The sequence below is a fragment of the Podarcis erhardii genome (genome assembly GCF_964252035.2).
Source record: "Podarcis erhardii genome assembly, chromosome: 7".
In the NCBI taxonomy this organism is placed as follows: domain Eukaryota; kingdom Metazoa; phylum Chordata; class Lepidosauria; order Squamata; family Lacertidae; genus Podarcis; species Podarcis erhardii.
The window spans coordinates 55,704,953-55,729,160 of NC_138511.1; positions in this window are offsets into that span (position 1 = coordinate 55,704,953).

Genomic DNA, 24,208 nt, shown 5'->3' on the forward strand with positions numbered 1-24,208 from the left:
CTCTCCTGATTTTTTCACTTGGTTGGTTTCTTACCATTTCTGTTAATTTTGCCAGTTCAAGGTATTCACTTAATTTTAATAACAATTCTTATTTTATTGGAATTGTGTTGCTTTTCCAATATTTTTGATTCTTAGGCATTCATAGAACTTTTATAGTAAAAATAATAATTTAAGATGTATTTATTTACACAGGTGACTATTTTCAGCCATTCATTCCCCTTATGCAAAGACTGTCGCCATTACGATAGTCTACAACCTGCAAAGTCCACCTGTACAAATGCCATGTGTGGAAGCCTTGTGGAAATGGCCTGCATCAAAGCAATGATGCTTCCTGTCCTGTGCCCACAATGCACAATGTTTTCAGTAGCAAATCTCTCCCTCCCTTCCTCCTTCCCTCTCTCTTTTGACACAATACGTTAAACACAGGCTTCTTTTTAAGCTTCGACCAGAACTGTTAACAATAATAATCATTTGCTTCTGTTTACTATTTAGAGTCAGTTAAATTTAGTTTCTGTACAGAAGGGTTTTTTCCCCTCCTTTTTTGATGTAAATTGTCTGAGACAGCTCATAATAACCTGGCTTGGTGTTTTTCAAGCACCAACCATCCAAGGCAGCAAAAGCCCAGGGGCCTCTGGTGTGCAGGTCTTTGCAAATCGGAAAAACAAGCCATATGACCCTGGAGGTGGTTCTTTCAGGTAAAAAAAGAAAAGCAGGAAAGGAGAAAAAGAAAAACCTCGCTGTTCTTTCATTTTGAGATGCAACACCAGAGGGCAGTGTTTTTACAGGAATTATGAGGTGCACATTTAAGCTTTAAACTGTTTAATCTCCCCCTTTAAAACCATACATTCAGATCCCCGCCCCCCTCATAATTTCAGGAAATACGAATGATTTTCTAAGAATTAGTTTTGACACACATGGAATCTAGATCCTGCCCTCCTCCCACCTGTCTTTCCTAGACCAGAATAGGAGATGGAACTTTGCTTGAGAAGAGATTTGACTAGTTGGGGCAGCAGGGCAGGTTGTCTCCACAGAGAAAGCTGAAGATGCCAAACTGAAGAAAGTTCTGGAAAGTCTGAAAGTAAATGTGCTGGGAGGGGGGGGCGACTGCAAGGGTGCCATAGCCTGTTACTACCATCTGTCTGTGTTGTTGTTGTCACCACCACCACCTTTCACCCAGGGTGGTGGTAACAATTTAAAAATGCAATACTAAAAACAGTTTAAAGCAAATCACAGTTATTGTCTGTGTGGCTAGAGCTCTTGATGTATGAAAAGTACATAGGTTGTAGATTTGGGTTTGTTACTACAATTTAAAATCCTTGCTCCATAGACATTCAAGATGACATAAGTGTGTCCCTCCAAACCCTGGTATTGATCCACTGCTGCTCTGCTGAATGTTGAAGTATTTTAGTTAGCTAAGTTGGCAAGGTGTCCTGCAGTCCTGCTGATCTGACAGTTCTGAAAAAACTGAAGGGTTCGGGACATTCTCAGCCTGCTGAAATCCAAGAATTTTTGTTCAGCTTCGGTTGGCGACTGGAGAGTGGAGTTCTTGTATCCTTCCTTTTGAATCCTTTTGGCATGTCAAACCTCAACTCACTGCAAATTAATGAACTTGGCAGAGCCTTTTGCATGTTGGATTAAAGCAGAAATGGGGAAACCTCAGTACTGGGGCCAGAATGTGGCCTTTGAAATGCTCCCTGGTAATGCTCTCTATGCAGGCCACACCCATTTCTCCCAAGCCCTGCTTTTTACTGGCCTGCTCTGTGCTCTCCTGGGGTGCTTTTTCTTGGTTGGGATAATGCCTTTGTCTGGCCGGCTGGAGGCTAGAGTGGTGAGTGTGTATGTGGAAACATCTGACTTCTGCATGGGTAGAGAGTAGCCTGCTTTACAAAGGCTAGAATCACTTTTGTTGCTCCACCTACATATGCACCTGGCCCCGCCCAGCAGTGGCACAAGGACCCTGGAAAGCTACCTGTGTCATGAATTCCATGGGGATGTCATAGAGGTCAGATTTTGAGGAGCAATGGGAGTTAGAACAGGGTGGGGAGATGAAATCAAGACCCCAAGAAGTACCTGAATCCAGTGAGGGGGGCCAGAAGTCTAGGGAGTAGAGAGCTGTATCCAAGGGCTGACATAAAAGCATTCTGGATCCTTTATGCCCCTGGAGACACACAGTTTCTGTGTTGTTTTTTCCACAACAGTCAAAGTTCATAAGTTCTTATACCAGCACCAGAGCTGGGATAGCTCAGTTGGTAGAGCATGAGAATCTTAATCTCAGGGTTGTGGGTTCGAGCCCCATGTTGGGTGAAAGATTCCTGCATTGCAGGGGGTTGGACTGCATGACTCTCATGGTCCCTTCCAACTCTACAGTTCTATGAATCTATAACACACTGCCAAATGTATACAGTGGAACCTCTACTTACGGATGTTATCAGTTCTGGAGGTCCGTCTGTAAGTCGATCCGGGTCGCTGGTAGAAATGCCGTTGTGCGCAGGCGCATTCAGTGACAGCCACTTCTGCGCATGCACGAATCACGGCAAACCCAGTATTTACGTCTGGGTTTGCTGCGGTTGCAACCTGGATCAGGCCCAAGTTGAGGCGGTCGTAAGTAGAGGTTCTACTGCATTTTTCAAGGCTTTCTATTGCTGGGCTATTGTAATCCCAGCTTTAGCCCATTTGTCCAAAGTTCATTAGAGTGACAAGCTTTCATGTTGACCATCCCCATAGTCAGTAGTGACAGTTGTGGGAGGCCAGAAGTGTCTATATCTCTTCTGTACCTGCTGCATCATATAACCTGTGCCTTGCCTTTATACTGATCTGATTTACGCATTGAAATATTTGGTAGATGCCAAGCCGGGAGTTCCGGTTCTCTGTCTGGAACTGAGGGCCACGACAACCTGTGACAGAATGTGGACTTGGAGATGAGAATGCTTCCCAGGCCTGGATGGAAGAGGATGTGCACCACTGGCTCTGCCTTGGCTCTGAGGCAGGTCCACCTCGCAATAAGAATGGCAGCTTCATTGAGCATTAATCTAAGCCCATTTGGCATCTATTTTCCAAGGCCCTGGCCTCCAACAGAGTCTTTAAAAAGTCTGTCGGGTTCACTTGTACTGCCCTAATAATTTTGTGTTCAGGGAACAACACAGGCATTTCTTCTTCATTAGCTTTCAGTTTTTAACATATTTCTCCACCCCCCCAAGAAAGCATTTTGCTTCTCCTAGATGTTTTAAATGTAGCCAAAATTGATTCTTGCATTTGCTTAGCTTATATGTAGGATATATTATGCCAGTAGAAATTATTAATTTTCCTGTGGGGAGAAGCAAATGCTCAAGGCACTGATTGACAAATCAATAAATCTTTAGTGAGTTTGGTAAATAAGCTGTCAAGTGTGTATGTCGTTTCCACCCCCCCACCCCCCTAGAGAACAGATTTGAGTGAGCAAATGTGGTTCCCCTCCTTCCATTGTTTTTGCTCCTTCAAAACACTAAGAAGCGATTCTGCAGCATTTGAATAAGTCCATAAAATTGCGGGGAATTATTAAACAGCAATAGAGATCAAGCTTTGCCTTGATAATCCTAACAAAGGATTCAGTGTTTTGCCAATTTGCATTTCAACCCCTAACCCCTCCTGAGGACAAATGGATGTCTGACGATGGAGCCCCCAGGGCAGAGTGCTGGAAATCTGTATTAAGCCTCTGAATGCTGACTAGTTTCCCTCAACATTCCCAGCGTGTGTGAAGAATGTGTTTGTGCCCAGAAGGCAAACTGGCATCGAAAGCCGAGCAAGGATTTTGAAAAATAGTAGTGTTGTGTATAAATTTATTTTGCCTGTAGTGGTTTTATTATGGCATATTTTCTTCATTACTTCATAGCGTACTTTTTCTTTGAAAGTAGTTCAGGGTTTTTCTTAGCCACTTGGGCAAAGGGGTCTGCTGGTCAGAAAGGGAGGGTGAAGGTTGCTGTGCCCCATGGGTGGCCTGATCCTGTCCATGCTTACTCGGGAGTAAACTCCACCCAAGAAGACAGACTCTTTGATCAATATCTCTCGTCTTGTTTTTTTGAGTTGCATTTCCCTAACATAAAAGATTTTTTAGTCTCTAACGAGATCTCCTTGAGCAATGATGCAGAAACATCTACTGGTCCAGAACATGACTCAGAAACATCTACTGGTCTGAAATGCAGTGACCAGATTACTGGCTGAGGTTGTCTTGAGGATCCTTGCTTTAAACCTGCTGCATTGGACGCCAGTTCATTTCCAGGCCCACACGCCCATTTAAAGCCCTAAACAACTTAGACTGCAAATATCTGAGATACTGTCTTCCCTACAGACCAAAGGAACATGTTCATGGTGAGTTCCGGCACCTCTTTTTCTAGAAAAATAACACTAGTTTTAACCGTTTTTAATTCTGAATTTTAAGTTGTAACCTGCCCTAGGACTTGTTGGTGATGGCAGATTTAAAATTTAATATTACTATTGCCTAGGACTTGCCGATCAGAAGGTTGGTGGTTCGAATCCCTGCGATGGGGTGAGCTCCCTTTGCTTGGTCCCAGCTCCTGCCAACCTAGCAGTTCGAAAGCATGTCAAAGTGCAAGTAGATAAATAGGTACTGCTCCGGCGGGAAGGTAAACAGCGTTTCTGTGTGCTGCTCTGGTTTGCCAGAAGCAGCTTAGTCATGCTGGCCACATGACCCGGAAGCTGTACGCCAGCTCCCTCGGCCAGTAAAGCGAGATGAGCGCCGCAACCCCAGAGTCGATCACGACTGGACCTAATGGCCAGGGGTCCCTTTACCTTTACCTTTACTAATAATAATTGTATGAGCCTCACTGTCCTTCTGGGATCGAAGTCTCAGGGACAACCATGGGAAGTGACACTGAGAAGCTGACATCTACATGATCATCTAGTCTGAAGGATCTTCTGCATCACCGACTAATAGTCAAGAAGGGAGAGTCCTGTCGTTGGCCAGAGAATGTATTCTCAAGAAGACACAAGTGGGATCCCGGGTGTAAACATACGAAAAAGAGCAGCCACAAGGGACCAAGGAAGTGCATATCCTCCACCATGTCCAGGCCAAAAACTGGGATGCATGTCTCCCGGGCCATGCTGCTGTGTGATTTACATGACCAGCACAAGAGCCCACGTGTTTTTGTACTCCGTGATTTTGTGCAATCTCTCGCATTTTTGGACACCATGCTGTTGCATGAGGGCATGGCCCCCTAAAACGACATGTTCTGATTTAATTGGGACACTTGAGGGGTATGGGACTGCTGTAGTCCCTCCTTGACACAGCTGCTAAGGAGAGATCATTATGAGGACGGATTTGGCATCCAGACGGCTAATATGTAGAGAGGTCATTAACTGATTGAGGAATCTGGAATAAGGCAGCGGCTTTATGGAGCTAGCCAGGTCAAAGATTGCTGTGGAATTCAGTAGGCCCAAGAGTTTTTGCCACCCACTTTCCATACATCCAGGTCCAGAATCCTACTGCACGGACAGCTAAACTATGCTTCAACACTGGTGGTGTTCTGTGTCACAGCTAAGCACCACAGGCTTAGTGGTATACAGGCCAGGCCTGGTGTGTAACTGAAACTACCTTCTTTGGTTGTACCTAGGTTAGCAGGTACCCACTCAAATGAATTGCTTTTCACAAATAAATGCAACTACTGAAGTTCTCCTGACCCCTGTTGTGTCCTAGTAACAAGGCAGACACATTGCAAGATGCCCTCACAAAGCGAGTACCCTTCCCAAAGCCACAGGATCCTGCACCTGGTGACCGCAATACCAAATACCTGTGAAGACTACTTCTCTCAACTGAAGCAAATGAGAAAACATTAATGAGGTTGTAAGGAGATGGGTTGCAAGCCATCTCTGTTGATTTTTCATTGGCTGAACTTGACGATGAGCAAACAGCATGGGTTACGCAGTGGCAGCAACAGGGTTTCCACCGGTCCCAGCAACACGTTAGGAAATAAATGAGGTCATCATGGGTGGGTGGGGGCTGATTTTAAGAGCAAATGGAGCATGCAGGAGAGGGGAGCTAAACCCTCATTCTGCAAGCTACCTCCTTGAGGTCTTCTTGTTTTATGAGTTTGGGGGAAGGTGAGTCTAGATGATACCCAGGACCCCTTTCAATCTTTTGACCCTGTGTAATGTGGGGTAGAATCTAAAGGAGGAAACCAGCCAAACCAGTTCTTTTTTTACAGGTAATGCACTTAGCTGACCAGTTAAGTGCTGCCATTAAAATTAGAAAGAGGTTGCCCTGTTGCTGGAGAGAAAAATAGACGGGCCCTTTCTCACCTGGCTGGATGCCATGTCATCCTAGGATGGAGGGGGGGGGGCGTAGTTCATGCCATATTGTGTGAGAGTTTGGCTGTTGCTGGAAGCTGGAGATACAGAAGCATGTATTGAGCTTTATTAACTAAACCTTATTCCTGCCTCTGTGCTGGACTTGAGGCTCCCCTGGACACTTAATGGAGAAGCAAGATCTGTTGCGGTATTAAGGCTGTGACCCCTTTCATCCTATAAGTGTAAATGAAACACTATTCCCTAAGGACGCCACCCTCTCCACTGACCTTAATTCCAAGGAAGATGAACCCTGGGAAAGCACAGGCAGCCCTGGAGATTCTTGCTGCTGGCACTTAACAGTATTTTGATGGTCTATATGTTGCATTTTTAGCTGAGATGCTGGATGACCTCCTTAGGTGAATGGAGATACCCAGATTTAGGCGACAGGTTTGCCAGCGTTGTGGCGAGCTTCACCCTAGGTTGAAATGCTGCGATGATGATATATCAGCATGTGGTGAAGCACTGGAATGGCGTCTACCACTGGGTGGCATCTGTGTTCCATCCAATACTGTACCTGCTGGAAAGCAACTAGCAGGAGTGGACTCTGATGGGAATCGGTTGAGAGGAAACGTTTTGTGGTGTCTCGTTCAGCTCCTTACCTCAAACTCAGTGTCACATTGAGATATTTTGGAGCTGGAAGTGGAGGCCAGATACCCCACCCTTTCAAAAGCCTTGCTGCAGCATTCAGGCATGGACTCTGATGCCTGCCTTCATCTTCCATGATGTTGCCTGAAGGAGGTCATTCCACCCCAACATAGACCGTGACCAACCTCTTTCTTTCACTACCCTGTTTCAAAGAAATGTACCAATTTGGTTCTCTTGCTGCATTCAGACAACACTTGAATTCTGTTTCCCCAATGTTTCCTTACCTGATAATTTCCACTTTTTATGCAATCTTCTGCATGACAAAAAGGGCCCTGGAAATCCAGTGGAATCTAATGCAGTTTATAATAATAATAAATAATAATAATTTGTTATTTGTACCCCGCCCATCTGGCTGGGTTTCCCCAGCCACTCTGGGCGGCTTCCATAAAAACCAGAAATACACTAAAATATCACAAATTAAAAACTTCCCTGAACAGGGCTGCCTTAAGATGTCTTCTGAATGTCAGGTAGTTATTTATCGCTTTGACATCTGATGGGAGGGCGTTCCACAAGGCGGGTGCCACTACCGAGAAGGCCCTCTGCCTGGTTCCCTGTAGCTTTGCTTCTCGTAATGAGGGAACCGCCAGAAGGCCCTCGGCGCTGGACCTCAGTTTAGCACTCATTTCTATAAGGATTGTCTCCAAGGGGGAAAAAGTGTTTGCAACCCTCTTAATTTGGGAAATCATGGGAGGTTTGTGCTGTAATTTTCCCGTTGTTTTCATGGATTACACCATGTGATGAAATTCAGGGCAGTCTTCCGGAATGCAGATCTTCCTGCCATTTTCCTGGGTGAATTATGGGGGAACAGAAGTTCACTTGCACATAAAGGATGGCGACATGTCTGATGAGGTCTGCTGTTGTGTCACACCATGCCCCTTGCTATGAATGAAATTTAGTGCAACATGGCGCCATATTGTTAAAAAATCCAAAACAGTTCCATAGCGCAACAGGTACTGCAGTGGGAAAAGAACATTAGGAAATGGGAAATAAGTACTTGCATTATCTTCAGGAAAACTAGCGCGATATTCCTCACATCTCTCTACTAAGGAGATTTCTGGAAAGATCTCCTGAAAACTTTGTATTCTGCTTAAGGTTGTGTGTCTTTTTATATCACCGAGAGAGTTTTCAGTTTCCTCCCTGATCTCAATGTAGATCAGGGGAGATTTTTTTTTGCTGGCTGCTGGGGAAGGAAAAAAAAAAGTATATTTCTATGTAATTGCAACATTATCTTCTATTTTGTACTGAATTTTATTGGCCCATGAATTCACAGTTCAATTCACGTTTTAAAAAATGTTTTTATTGTTATTATTTTTTTATGAGTTTTTTTATGAGTTTTTTATGCAGAAGTGCAAGGTACAAGCTGTGAAGGGGGATGAAGAAATAATTGTATTTTAATATAGTTTACAACCCCCCCAACCTGTATTCTTCTACCCTGGCGAATGGAACAGCAGCAGGGGGCAGGATCTGGCCACTCTTAAAATTCCCCACAATGCCCTTGATTGTGCATCAATCTGAACGGGTGCTTAGAGCCAGCTGTTCAGAGCACCTGCTGTCGCAGTAAGGTAAAGCCATTCAGACCCCTTGACAGAGGCCCACCCCCCCACTCAGTCCTGGGATGTGCTGAGGATTCTGGTGGAGCTGAGATTCTCCTAAGGGCAGAACAAGATCTCCTCCAGGATGAAATGTGGGAGGTATTGGGGCAGTATTGGTTCCATCAGCATTTGGGGCATTTACTTTCTAAATTCTTAAAAGAAAAGAAAAAAGATTAAGGTCTTCTTTTCAACTATTTATTGTAAATCAGAGACCCGAAGTTTCTAGTCGACACAGTCACTTAAAAAACAATTCTGCTTCATGAACAGAAATGGTTGCGGCATATTTTTCAGGAACTGCAAAGCAACCATCTGATTTCTTCAGAACATTTTCTTAGCCCATATTTGGCATCTGGAGCCTGATTAAGGAAAAAGGCTCAAGTTAACGACCCTCCTCCTCCATAAAATGCACTTCCCCTTACACATCTTGGCAGAAGATGGGAGAAGGCTGCATGTTTTTCTTTCGATGTATCAAATGAATTGAAAACAAAAAGGCTGGGTTATATTCTATCTTTAAAGCTATTCATATTTAATAATTGCTCTAGTTTTAGAGAACCACTTTAATGTTTTAGTCAAAGGTTTGCAATACGTTCAGTATTAGGAAGATGTTATTCGCTCCTCTCTCAGAAGCCATCTCTTTCAAGTTTTCTATAATATTAGTCCCCCCCCCTTTAGAGCTATGTAGAGAAACTCAGTCGTGTTCCCCAAAGGCTCTTGCAGAGATATTTTGCCTCCTTTCACCAGACCCAGAATATAAACTCCTAAAGTGAGAGCAGATGCTCCTTTCTCCTTGGCAGTCACCACCAGCCAATTGCCTCAAAGTTATTGTGATAGAGGCTGCTTCATAAAATATTGTACATTCTTATCTCTACAGTAAACTTGGTAGAACTACACTCCAAAGCTTGTTTTGGGTGTAAGCAATATGGTTATCGATCTTGCCACATCTGGAAAAAACAGCATTCTCACCCATTTCCAACATAATTTTGCTTCCTGTCCTTTTGACTACTGACAGTTTTATCACCCCCCCACCCCAGTGGGGAGAGTAGGAACTTTACTATTTCAAAATCTATCTCTTGATTGAGACTGAGTCTTTGCTCATATTTTCATTGCAACCTGGGCAGGAGAGTAAAGCCAATCAGACATTCTTTCCATTTCCATCTTCAAAGGGATCTGGTGCTAGAGCAGATTCTTCCAGTTTTCCTTGTAATTTTGACTTATGGTACTTCATGTGCCCATTCTGCGCTCAGGAACCAACATGTTTGTGTTTTAGGATCTATATTATGCAGCTACATAGAAGAGGACCTTTGCTGCCATGGCTTTCCAAATCTAGAATGACCTCCGCAGACAGGTGTGACTGGTGCCAACATTATAATTTTTTGGACACTGGGTAAAAACATTTTTATTTGTGCATTTTAAATGGTCATGTTTAATCTGCATTATAGGGTGTTTTTTTTTAAAAAAGTATTTTTTGCTGCTTCTCATTTTTGCTCATTCATTGCAAGTGTTGATGTATTACTGACACATTTCTATCTGGTATGAATAGTTTTCTCCATGCCCACTGACATTCATACAGACATACGATTCATTCTGACATTGGCCACATTCATACATTACATTTAAAACAGTATGATATCACTTTAAATAATCATGGCTTCCCCCAAATAATTCTGGGAGCTATACTTTATTGAGGGTGTTTTTAGGATACCCCTATTCTCCTCCCAGAGCTACAATTCCCAGAGTTCTCTGGGAAGAAGAATTGCTTGTTAAAGCATTCTAATTGTAGCTCGGGGTAGGGGGGATAAGGGAACCATTTACCTAGGGACCAAAGTTTAGTCACCCTCAAAACATATCCTGACCAGCTTATTTCCTTCCCATCCTTGACTTCCACTGTTGTCTGCAAGAGTTGATTCTTGCCCATACAAGCACCCTTTTAAAATGTTCCGACTTTGTTTGGGCGTGTGCCAGTTCCAGGCATCCAAACCAACAAAATGTCCTGAGCTCTCTCTCTGATTCTCAAATTGCATTAAATGCATCCAGGGAACCAGAGTGTGTAACTCTACAGTTGAAAAGTTGTGTGTGTCCAAGCAGAATGTTTTCAGTGAGAACGAGGAATGCTTTGGCAGGCTTGTTAGTTCCGACTGGCCCAGTTCCACCAAGTGTTCCAGGAGGGTTTTGGGACCTTCTGTCTAATTTTCTTTGAACAGTTGCTATTAGTTTAATAAATAATAAATTGAAGCATCCTGCCGCCACAGTTTTACTTGCCTGTTTATCAACAGTAGCATATGTGTTTGTGTAAGTTGCCATTTCCTACGCAGTGTTGGCCAAGAAGCGAACACTGAGAATGTAAAAGTGTATATTATTATTATTATTATTATTATTATTATTATTATTATTACTAGAATTAGAATTTATATACTGCCCTATACCTGGAGGTCTCCTTTACAGGCTGGGCTGATCTTCAGTCCTCCCCTTCTTTGCAGTGCTCCTCTCTCATCTCTTTGTCTCCCTGTTCCCTGAGAGAGGGAAATGCAGCAACTGTGAACCAACCCCATTAAGTAAGGGGGGGGGTGTCTCGTTCACAGCAGCTATGTCTCCCTCTCCCAAGGGAGACAGATGCAGGGATGAGAGAGGGAGCTGACAGGTTTGAGCACCTTCTCCACCAGCCACCTCTCTCAAGGCTGCGCCTCCCTCTTTCTGAAGGGGAGCGGGCAGCAGCAACGGACAGTGGGCAGCGATGGATGGAGATCTGCCACCCCCCCAACTCTCCAGAGTCTGCTACCCAAGGAGGCATGACCGGATTTAGGTTTGATGAGGCCCTAAACTACTGAAGGCAATGGGGGCCTTTATATGTCCAGCTGTCCTTTGTCAACAACAAATTGTCACTGTTTTTTGTGTTGAATATATGCTATATGGTAATTTATGGACCTAATAGGTATCTAAAGCCATTTGCACATGTTGCCATGCAACCAGTCCATGCAGAATGTAGGCACCCTATATATAGAAATGAGCAAACCAGTGATATTTTAGGGAGCAGCTTAGCAGGCGAGGCCCATTACTTACATCATAGGAGCCTACACAACACAAAACACTGTTGCTGTATGTAGGTTTTATTTTATGTTTTTTTTTATCTTCTATTTTGGAAATGCACATCCAGTTTTTTCCCTTTAATTTTTTGGGGCACCCCCAAGAGAGTGGAGCCCTAAGCTATAGCTTGTTTAGCTTATACGTAAATCCGGCGCTGCAAGGAGGCCTCTTCACCTCGCCTCATGGGCGGGTGATTACTACTATTACTCTTTGATGATACTCTTTGGCAGTACATTTGAGATGCATATTTTTGGGACCCACCCTATTTTTGTGATTGTAAGTTGTTTAAAATTGCTCTTAATGTTGCATTTTAAATTGTGGCAGCCCGCCCTGGGATCTTAAGAGTGAAGGGCAGTTCATAAATTGAATTATTATTAATAAATAATACCTTCTCAACTGCCCTCATGGGCTGATGTGCAATAATCACAAGTTTGCTTATAGGGGTTCTGCTTTCTTTTTGCTGAATTTCTCTAGCTGTTACATGCTCCATGTTCAAGCATATTCTGGCTCCTGTCATGGCATTTGATTAGGAAGGGGCTGGGGAGAAATAATGTCTAGTCTCTCTCTCTCTCTCTCTCTCTCTCTCTCTCTCTCTCTCTCTCCCTCTCTCTCTCTTTTCTCACTTGTCTGTGGTGTGATGGGTTGCCTACCCTTCACTTGGCAGGAACTCCAAAGGTTATGTCACCACCTTCCTAAGGATGGGGAAGGAATTCAGCTCAATTTGCATTTTTATGTGAACCTGATCTGTACTGGTAGTTCCCGAAACAAGGCATGAACCAAAATGCAGCTATTCTTCAAAATGCCACACTTCTCTGGATTTTGTGACGCAGTTCTCCTGGCGGAAAAAAATGTGTATATAATAAGTTGCAGAAACATGCATTCAATTAGGCAAAAATAAAAATCATAAGCCTTCTACACACCTTCCCGTTAGGTACTGGTTCCTTTGCAGGCAGCAGCAGACATCTGAGATCAAGTGTGGCATAGTGGCCAGAGTGTTGGACTAGGACCTGGGAGACCAGGGTTCAAATCCATGCTTCGCCACAAAGCTCCCTTTGAGCCAGTCACTTTCTCTCAGCCCAACCAACCTCATTGCTAACAGCAGCAAAACTGTGTATTGCACAAAAGTGGACAAATAAAGATCCCATTACCATAACTGATTGGTTAAGGAAAACCTGGCAAACTGTCTTAATGACATAGCTGTCAACCTTCCCTTTTTTTGTGGGAAATTCCCTTATTCCAGCGCCATTTCCCGCTGCTTCCCGCTGCTATGCCGGATTGTTAGATATCCCATAGACTGTCCCCGGGACAGGTGAGGCTGCTGATTTCTTATTTTCGAGGCTGCTGATCCCTTATTTTCAAATCTGAAAGTTGACAACTATGCTTAATGATAAAACTTACATATGAGAGTAACACAATACATGTACGGTAAATTAAAAAAAAACAATTTATTGAGAGGTGAGCTTTGCTTTTACATTTTTTGAGTGACAACGTACAGTAAATGATGACATTTTCCCTTTTAATCTATAGAGGTTTTGTTTGTTTGTTATGTTGTCCTCCCCCTTTCACATGTCCCTTTCTCTCTCTCTCTCCCTCCCCCACCCCCTGCCACTTTATTTCATTCAATGTAGAATGGTTTGGGCTACAAATTGCAATAATATAACATTAATAAAATTATTTTTAAATAGGAAGTTTGGGCGGTGGTGGCCCGAGAGAAAGCCTTCTCTGTGGCAGCCCCTAAGCACGTCCAGCACCTTCCCTCTTCAGCTTTCAGTGAGGGCTGAAAACACACTTCTTACCTTGCCCTTTGCCCCCTGAGATGTTTGTTTTCAGGACCCACCCTATTCCTGTGACCATAATTTCTTTTTAACTGTTTTGAATTTTTGAACTTTGAATAGTTATAATCTGCCCTGGGAACTGCTGCTGAAGGATGGCTAATAAATTTAAATAGAATAGTAACAACAACAGCAGCAACAACAGTAATAATCATCTTCTTAAGTAAACCACTGCAGCAGAGAAAACAGGAAAACAGTGATAGCAGGATATAATCTTAAGGGATCATAGCTTGACGTTGCTGTTAAAATAATATGAAATGCGCAACACACTGAATTTTCTGTGATGATCAGTACAGTGGCTTGGGGAACTGTGAGAGTGATGTGCTATTGTGAAGTAACAGGAGATACATTTAACCAGACAGTGTGGCTCAGAAATCCGAGAAGAGCTGTGGTAAGGAATGGCTCTCAGGAACGTGATCTGTTCCCTGTGCTAAGCTGTAGCATCAGCCTAACAAGGTACCTCTATCATGTAGAACTCAAAATTGGCATTTTTGGAACACCCCTACTCCCCTTCCAGTATCAATAATTTCTGTTCAGGAGAGGAAAAGTTCCTTTGCTAGGGGACGATTGTTGTGAGCCTCACATTGTGCTCAAAATATGCCTTATTTAAAGAATAATAATAATAATCAAGATACTTTCCTTTGTGTTCTTGCCTAAAGAAAGAAATCCCTGCAGTGCCCCCTGCTGGTGACTGGCAGCTCACTCTTTCAGCCATGTCAGTGATTGACTGAACCAAACACATTGCTGACATAAAGCCAAGGGTGATACTGAAGACTGCCAGTTCATTTTAAATCACATCATTAAAATAACAGAAGTATATATCAATTTAAAACTACTGTTCACCGATTCCTCTTTATTTTTTAGACATGTGATGCTTTTGCTGCTGCTGAGCCCAGTTGAGGAAATATGGGCACTCCAGAAAAAAGAAATATTTGTTTTTAAACCTCCCATATATTTATTAGCCTGCCACCTCCAGCTCAGATCAAAATTTGCCGTTTTCATGGCATGTTGAAGGGAATGTGGGGCTTTCTAAAAGCCTCTTAGTGGCTGAAATTGTGTGCCAGTGTGTGGAGTGTGAGCCTATTGTCAGTGGGTAACACAGAAAGAGATACAGCATTTCTTTATCTACACACTTGAATAATGCAGAACAGAGGGTGTTCTGCTGGGTTTAATTCAGATAGGCATGAACCTATTACAGTAACACATATGCCATATTCGTGTAGGTGCATGTTTTCTGTTAAATGTCCATATTTTAAGAAGCGCCTATCCACCGCATTTGATAAAGGGAGGCAATTACCTAATTGTCACAAACATATTATAATTGCTGACCATTTTTGCCCATGAGACACGGACTGCCTAGGGGGTCTCCCTAGCTCAATTAGGACCACACAGTCATTTGCACCCCAGATAGGTCTACTCAGTCGCAGTAAGCTGGAGAGTTCTGAGAGTTCTGGCACCTCTCAGGTGGGTGGCATCACAGACCACTGCTCCCCCAGCCTGCTTCTTGCCTTTACAGTGGTGCCTCGCAAGACGAAAAGAATCCGTTCCGCGATTCTCTTCGTCTAGCGGTTTTTTCGTCTTGCGAAGCAACCCTATTAGCGGCTTAGCGGCTTAGTGCTATTAGCGGCTTAGCGGCTATTAGAGGCTTAGCGGCTTAGAAAAAGGGAGAAAAAAGCGAAAAAAATCGCAAGACTCGCAAGACGTTTTCGTCTTGCGAAGCAAGCCCATAGGGAAATTCGTCTTGCGAAGCACCTCGAAAAACGGAAAACCCTTTCGTCTAGCGGGTTTTTTGTCTTGTGAGGCATTCGTCTTGCGGGGCACCACTGTATGTACTTCTGAGAAGCCCAAAATGAATATTTCAAGTCAAAACAGATGCTGGCTAGTGTGTGTGAATCTACACTTTTTAAAAGATCTATGTCTCTACCTAGCTTGTAGCTGTTCCTAGTCACAATTGGTCAAGCTATGGGGCCAATTCATATTTCATTTTCTCCAATCCATCTCCTGTGTAGTGGCAGTAGACTTTAAGCTTTCTAGGCCATGCCTCCCTGTGTGCGTTTGCAAGCTGCCTTAGCCATCCGCCTGAATCTAAGAGAACAAAGAAGGTGGGACACATTTATTTCACCTGCACCAGAACCAGCGGCAACCCCCAAACTAGTTAGGGAAGCAGCTTGCAGTAGTTTTCAGCAGCTCCTCAGGTGGTAAAAGTGGCTGCTGTCAAACCGGCATCTGTTCAGGGCTGCCCCGAGTCCCCTGATGGCTTACTATAAATTCATGGTGAGTTCCAGCACCTACTTTTCTCGAAAAAAACACACTGGTTCTACTAATATTGAAAAAAATCATTGTCGCTCATTTACATTTTTATTAATTTTCCAACACAATTATACAATTTTCTCCATGTTTTAACAAATTAATCTTTTTTGACTTCCTTCCGCTTCTCTGGTAATCATCCGTATTTACTCTTCAATACGCATTCCCTTCATTGTATTGCCATTTGTCTTCCCTCCCCTTTCTATTTCTTTTTAGCAATACATCTCAAACTTTTACAGTGCTTCTTGAAACCCCACTAGTGTTGTTTGCATATCACATACATTTTTCAGATCATCTACAAACTTTCCCCAATCTTCGATGAACTTTTGGTTTCGAACGTATCTTATTTTCCCAGTCAATTTGTCCAGTTCCGCATAGTCCATTAATTTCGATCTCCATTCTTGTATCGTCGGTACGTCCTCTTGTTTCCATTTCCGGGCCAGTAAGATTCTTGCTGCTGTAACTGGATATTGGAAGAGTTTACAGTCCTTTCTTCTTATTTCATTTCCTGTAATTCCTAAGAGAAAAGCTTCTGGTTTCTTAACAAATGTGTATTTTAACATCTTTTTCAATTCATTATATATCACTTCCCAGAAACTCCTCACTTTCTTACATTCCCACCACATATGGTAAAACGTTCCCTCTTTTTCTTTACATTTCCAACACTTATTACATGTTTTATACATTTTTGCAAGTTTTACCGGTGTAATGTACCATCTATAAAACGTTTTCATAACGTTTTCCTTCAACGCCGTGCATGCAGTAAATTTTAAATTTTCTTTCCACAATTTTTCCCAATCTTCAAATTGTGAAAAAATCATTGTCATGTGGCCTTATCCAGAGAACACAGGAGGATTTCACGGGAGCAGGCAGAATCAGGAAGGCAGAAGACACTTTAGAGGTGGCCAAGAGATGCAGATACAAGCACAATTGTTGGGAGCCTTTGGCTCTCCAGTTGTTGCTGAACTACAACTTCCATCAGCCCTAGATAGCATGGCCAGTGGCTAGGAATGATGGGTGTTGAGGTTCGGCAATGTCCGAAGGGCCAAAAGCTCCCAACACCTGATGTAGTAGAACTGAGTTGGGAGGAAAGAGCGTGGTGGGCTGGGGGCAAATGTTCTCCATCCAGTATGTGATTCTCTGGCCTTGCTTTTTGGAGCAATACGTGTCCAGTGGAGAATGAGAGTGTGCTGCAGAGCCTTTCTGAAGCCACCTCAGCTTTCTTCTGGGGTTGGTGGTGAATTCCTTACTCCCCAAGGGTCTCTCCACACCCTAGGGAGCTTGTTCTCTTGGAGCATTCCTGATTTAGAGAAGAAGGTGTGGTATTGGAAAATACCATGCAAGCCTTTTCCACTTTGGGTTATTTAACATCTTATGATGTGACCTCCCACAAAAGTTGGGGCCGGTCCTACCATTAGGCAGAGTGAGATAACCACATCAGGCAGCAACCTGTTGGCTGTTAGTCTTGAGTCCCAAGTTATTCCTTTCTGTTCCCACACAGCCTTCTCAGTCCTGCTGCCTCAGGTACAATGGAGGATGCTTATTTCGTCACCAGTAGCTGAGGCAAGATTCAGCTGCCAGCTCAGTTGCCTTCTGTCCCCAGGACGGGGAGGAGGTATCATCTTCTCTTTCTCCTCCGGCAGCAAAATGGCTTGGGGTGGCCCTGACAAAGTTGGCTTTCATTAACTTCACCTGGATATTTATTCTTCCTCATCGTCCCTATCTGGGCCCTTTTCATAAAAGAGAAGCTTCATGGAAATGCTTAACATTCTGTGTAGCTTCTCCTGGCAGATATTTCTGGAGGAAGCTGTTTATATTTTATGATCTTGCCTGCTTTGTTTTTGGCGAACACCTCAATAACTACAGATGTTCAAACAAAGGTGGCTGTCTTTATTTTCCACTTGACCCAAAGTGGATTAAGAACAGGGGCAGTTCATTTGCCGTGATCTATCCATCTGTACCTCAATCATCTGTGTGAGCAGGCTCTTCCAGTGTTTTGCCATGGTGTTTTGTTCAATTTGGATGGCGTTGCTTGTTTTGATAATTGTATTGGTTTTATCTGTTTTCAGATTTTTGTAGCCTGCCTCGGGAACCCATGATGAAGGACTGAGCAAGAAAACTTACAAACAAATAAATAAATTAGGAAAGGAAAATCAAATGTCAAATGCTATAATGCCATTAAGTAAATCTTGGAGGTGGTCACATTTGAAAGACTGGATAAAGTCTTTATTGCTGCATCTCAAGCTAGGAAACAGGCAGAACAGAACTTGCTAGTTTACTATTTTTCTCTGTACTCATCCGTATCTATCTATCTATCTATCTGTCTATCTGTTGATCCAGTCAGCCAGCCATCTTGTTCATGGTAGATAAATATATTCGCTGATATATTTGTAGAAAAAGAGGTGCTGGAACCAGTGCTTTTTCTGGGAGTACTCATAGGTACTCAGTACTGGCATCTTTTGTTCTAGAAGAAAAGCACTGGTGAAAAATGTGGCATTTACTTCATGGTGAGTATCAACACCCTTTTACTAGAAGAAAAGCACCATCCGGAACTCACCGTGAACACCTCCCTTGTTCTCTTATAATGGCAATGGAACCCACCTGAGAGGTGCCAGAACTGAGTTCTGGCGAGTTCTGTCTGCCTCCATTTCAAATGTCAGGTGTGGGTCCCTTTATTTTTTGTATAAAGGCTGGCTAGTTGGTCTGGTTAGCAGGTTGGCAGGTGATGATTCCATTTCTGATCCTCCTATGGGGCTCTCAGTGCTCCCACACAGGGTTTGTCCATAGTGGTCTCTCATGCAGAGGATGGATCAAGGCCCTCCCTACATTGTTGGCAGTTGTACACCAGTTGCTTCCAGGCATTTGCTCATCTTGGCACATTTCCCTTTGACACCTTACCTTTCAGGAATGAAATGAGCTCTTTAGATGGAAGAGCTCCTACCTCATTTTAAGAGGGGATCCCTCCAGGGCAGGCTTAAGGAAATTTGTGGAGAAGGAGGCTTGCAAAGCAAGTTGCCGCCTGTGCTCTGCTTGTTGTGCAGCTGCTAGGAGGACCTGGGACTTTTTGGAGCACTAATATACCCTCGTATATGAGGGCGGGAAAACATCAGAGCTGACCAAGCTTGTACGCTTGGGGTCCTCTCTGTTGTGCACTGAATTGAGGCCTACTTCAAGTGACCAGTTCCAGACATAGCTGTCAACTTTTAGATTTGAAAATAAGGGATCAGCAGCCTTGAAAATAAGGGATCAGCAGCCTTGAAAATAAGGGATCAGCAGCCTCTCCTGTCCCAGGGACAGTCTACGGGATATCTAACAATCCGGGATAGCAGCGGGAAGCAGCGGGAAACGGCGCTGCAATAAGGGAATTTCCCACAAAAAAGGGAAGGTTGACAGCTATGGTTCCAAAGCCATAGTGGTTGGTCCTGGCAAAAGCAACAAATACTTTTATGGCTTCTTACCATTGAAGATCCTTTCTGGCAAAATCTTTCATGAGCCAAGGTTACTTCATCAGGTGCATAAAGCGATCACCAAAATGGGTAGGTATATCAACTGAAGGGAGAGAGGAGAGTTTTGGTGCTTTGAGAGCTGCAACAATCTGAGACCTAAGCAGTGCAATATTGATTTGGTGCAGGATAAGGGCTCAGGGTGAAGAGCATCTGCCTTGCATGTAGACAGTCCCAGCTTCAGTTCCCTGTCATCTCCAGGTAGGACTGGAAATGTCCCTTTTCTGAAACCAGGGAAAGACACTGCCAATCAGTATGTTGACAGTTTAAGGCTAGGTGGATTAACGATCCGACTTCTGGCTCAGTTGCAATATACATTTAAAATACCCTAGCACCAATTTAAGCAATCAGTGCTTCCTCCCAAAAATCCTGGGAAATGTATTTGTTAAGAGGGCTGAGATTTGTTAGGAGACCTTACATTCCCAGAGTGTCTTAACAGTCAGTCCCAAGGGAACTCTAGGAATTGTAATTCTGGGAGGGGAACAGGGGTCTCCTAACAACTCTCAGCCCCTCCAACATATTACACTTTCCAGGTTTCTTGGGAGGGCAGGAAGCCACGACCATTTAAAGCTGAATGATACAGCTTTAAATGCATAGTGTGGGTGGTGCTTTGGTTTAGGGCAGCTTCCTAAGTCCCAGGCAAGTGCAATCAGTACAGAATACAACCAAATGAACCCAAAAAGGACAACAAGTCACCAGGCATGTTATTGCTGATTGGCACACCTGAGCTTGGCCACAGTGTCCTTTCCCACAGGTGCCTCAGATTTGGGAACAGTTTGTACCTTCAGATAAACAGTCATGCTTATGAGTATCTGCACGGATCTACAGAATGCTAACACACACGGTCCCAAGAGATTCTTCTCTGCTAAGACACATTGTTGACATATTCGTCTTCAGGTGCCATGTAAAATAGCCCCTTGGCAAACTCCAAGGATTTCCACTCCACCATTAAGCAGTAGCTTTAGATTTCAAAGACCAGAATACAACTATGCCAGCATCCTGCTACCCTCCATGTGTACAAAAATATAACCCAGGCAGTACCTGATCACAAATGGAGATTACAAGGAAACAGAAGCCACCAGCCAGAAAGAAAAGTGCAGGTAAAAAAATAACAATCACCAGACATTCCTGGTGTGCATACAACTCACTCATCAGTAATAGCTTCCACTTCACTCATTGGCTAAAAACAATGAAAGGTGGGAGAAGCCAAGCCAGCTTATCTCACAGAAGCTGCTTAGAAGTTTAAGACTTGCCTGCACATTTTACTTTATAACTTTTTAAAATAGGAGTCCAATTAACATGTGTATTTTTTTTAGATGAAAGTTAAGAGCCTGGGCCCCTGCTGGCTTGGGACCTACTACATATGTGCTCTCTGTACCCCCCCTTGGTAGCCATCTCATAAAAGATATACAGCCCATCTTTCTTCTCAACAGTTCTTGGGTATAAGTGCAGTCTTTGCTTATTGACAGCCTCTCACCTACAACAACTTCCCCTAATATAATCCATGTCCACATGCTATTTTCACCAATGTATTTATATGCACACATTTCCCTTGTATTTGCATCTTTGTGCTCATTTTTGGCTGGATATTTTTGCACTGCAAAGTTCAGAGACATGTGAATTTTGAAGGATGGATCTGTTTTGGTTCGTCTTTTGTTGCAGACATTGCCTTTAAATGCAAACTGAACTGAATTTCTTCCCCCATTCCCAGCTCTGAAAGCCCACAGAAGCTGTATATTTGTTAGTCTTGGAGGTGGCACAAAATTCTTCCTTGCTTTTGCTGCTGCTGGTGCTGCTGCTGTTCAGCTAGAGACAGATTTCTGTTAAGACTCTATCACCTCCTGTGCTATGTTAACCAGGAGCGATCGCTTCCTACAAAAACACAGGCTCATGTTCCCAAGAACACAGTTATGTTAATCATCCTATTAATAGTGTTGCCGTAGTATAGAGGCAACTCTGTCCTGCTGTTGTAGCATTCAGGGTGAGAAACTTTGTGTTTCTAGAATTAAAGCTTGGCTTTTAAGCAGAGGAAGAAAATGCAAAGATTGGCTGTGCTTTATAGCTACAATTCTACAGCAACATTCCTCCTTGAATTTTACACAACTGATCCTCTTACACTAAAACAGAGCATAATGCCATCATTTAGAGCAGGATAGTCCAATGAGGGCTGAATTTGGCCATCAAGGCCTTTTGGGGTGGCTTTTGGCAACATTTGATGCCCCCCCGATAATATCCTGCCCCAGTGGGCAGCCAAGATGCCACATTATGCACTAGCCACAGCTTACATACCAACAATCAAGCACAGACCCACAAACAGTCTGGAGGTTACCAGTGCATAGGGTTGCCACATTTCAAATCCGGATGGAAAAGTTGTTGAGGTTTTCTTGAAAATTTGCAAAAAAGAAGAAATTTTTGAGCTATTATTAAAAGGAAAATTGCCAAATATAACACTGCCGACATGGGCCATGCCATATTTAGGGCCATGCAGGCAGTTCCCCTGTACAGGGTGCTGAGCCAAGGGGGCACAACATATTTATATTGATACTTACAGAGAAGGTTAATAAAAAGCAACTGCACCAAAAGAGAATATTATGAAAATAAAAATTATATATTTTTTTCTAGGGCGGCGGCAGGGGTGCCGCCAAATTTTGTCCTCACTGAGGGACCATATTACCAAAGTCCACCCCTGGGAATAAAAATGGATCCAGGAGTAATCGCAGATTATGAGCCTGCTCTTTCAGTAGGAGGATGATCCTATACGAAGCAGGCAGTTCCAGACTCTGGCATTACCTACCCACAGTGCCTCCGTTTTGCCAGTCAGTTTGTTTGTTCTCATCCAGCCTACTTCTGAGTTCAAGGCCTGCAGGGTCTCTCTTGAATTGTATTTTAAAGACAAATGCAGCTGTGCATCACCAGTGCACTGATGACACCTTGTCCTCAATCTCCTCATAACCCCTCCCAACAGCTTCATATATTTGTGCTCACAAAATAATAGTGCCCTTTCCTAAGGGGAGCCACTCACCTATCTCTTCATCTATTAAATCAATCGAATCTATTGAATGTTCATCTCACTCTTCAGTAAACAAACCGAACAAACAACAACTTCCAGAGCAGCTTACATATTTGCCCAAGCAAGACAATCCTTGCCTCCAGGTTCACAATCTGAAAAGACATGACACAAAAGGAAAATGGATCTGAAGGGAGAAGGATGAAAATTTCTGTTTCATCTGTGTCTATTTATAACCTGTTGTTCTTTTCCAGATGTTGAATCCGAGTATATTTGACTAGTGTATTCTTGGACATATAAGCAAAAGGAAGTTAGGACTATGAAAGGTCAAAAGTCACACTGGGAGAGGTTAGCGGAACTTGGGAGAAGAACAAAAGGCATCCTTGCTTGCTTGCAGATAAGGAAAGATGAATCTGTCAGCTTCACTTTCTCTTGCTTTCTTATTTTTCCAGTCTTAAATTCAGCTCTCGCATTTCTGCAATTTTATTTAAAGTCCTCTTTGAAAAAAAGTCCTCTTTTTCAATATTTTACTGCATGTTTTCCCTAACATTAAAATTCCCCATATATAATGAACTTTGGTATGTTAGAGACTCATAGAATCATTGAATTGTAGTCTTGGAAGGGACACCAAGGGTCATCTAGTCGAACCCCCTGCAATGCAGGAATCTCAGCTAAAGCATCCGTGACGGATGACCATCCAACCTCTGCTTTAAAACCTCCAAGAAAGGAGAGTCCACAACCTCAGCAATTTATGCATCTTTGTAGGCGTTTTGTCCCAACAGATGCATTTCTGTGCACATTCTTTGGTTGGAAAACTGCGTCGGAAAATTTGGAAAAGTGCAAATTCAATATTTTAGGTCAGGGTGGGGTCAGATTTTTATTGCCTGCCTCTCCTGTGGGCAAATGTTAGCAGGTGACCGGGGCCTCCTGCCTTGTTAATCAGCTAATGTGATGATAATGTCAGGTGACCCATAGGTGAGTGGTCCCGCTTCACCAGTACGTTTCTCACAGGGAAGGTGCTGGCAAGGGAGCACCGGCAAGAGTGAGCTCTCTGTTCACCAGTGCTGCTATCCAGTGACATTAGCTGGTGGATAACTGAGTGTGGTTTTGGGGGAATGGCTTTGTGGGCAAAGTGGCCCCTGGGACAGAGGTTCCCCACCTCTGTTTTAGGTAAATGAAGAAATGCACAGCTGTTCCTGTAGACTGGCATCCATTTGCTTCTAGAATAAGCGTTTAACCTTCCTGTTGTTGAAGCCTAAATCTACCAAATTTGGTATAGTCTGAGAAGCAAAACTGCTTTTAGAAAGGGGCCAGCCATCAGTGAACACATGATCTTCTAGTCATTTAATTATTTCTCCTCAATCCTAATATTTTAATCTGCGTGTGCGGCCCCTATGCGCTTTCTATTCCTTTTGGCGCACTCCTTGGTCATGTGGCTGTGACTTTGAACCGGGGCTTTGACCTTCAGCTATATTGCTTTCAATTTACACTTTTTATTAACAAAGCCATGCAAAAGCAAAAGTGTTTCATGTTGCCAATTTAACTTATTTAATTAAAAGTGAAGACTGTAAACCGTTTCAGCCGTGGGTGCCGTTCTAATGCCATCAATTGGGGGAAACAGCCTTAAAATTAAAAGTGTAGGGAACCATGGTGACTCTCAAAGGTATGTCACCTACAGTGGCATCTGTACTTCATTTAGTAAGAGGGATGGGTTTCTGAATCACCCGGTATAATATTTTAAAAAAATGTATAGCATGACCATGATTGAAACAATACTGAAAGCAAGAGCAAAGGGAGGAGGGCTAACTTGGGCAACAGACGCCCCAACCTGGTGCCCTCCAGATGTGTTGGACTACAACTTCCACCAGCCCAATGGTCATTCTGGACTACACATCTGGAGGG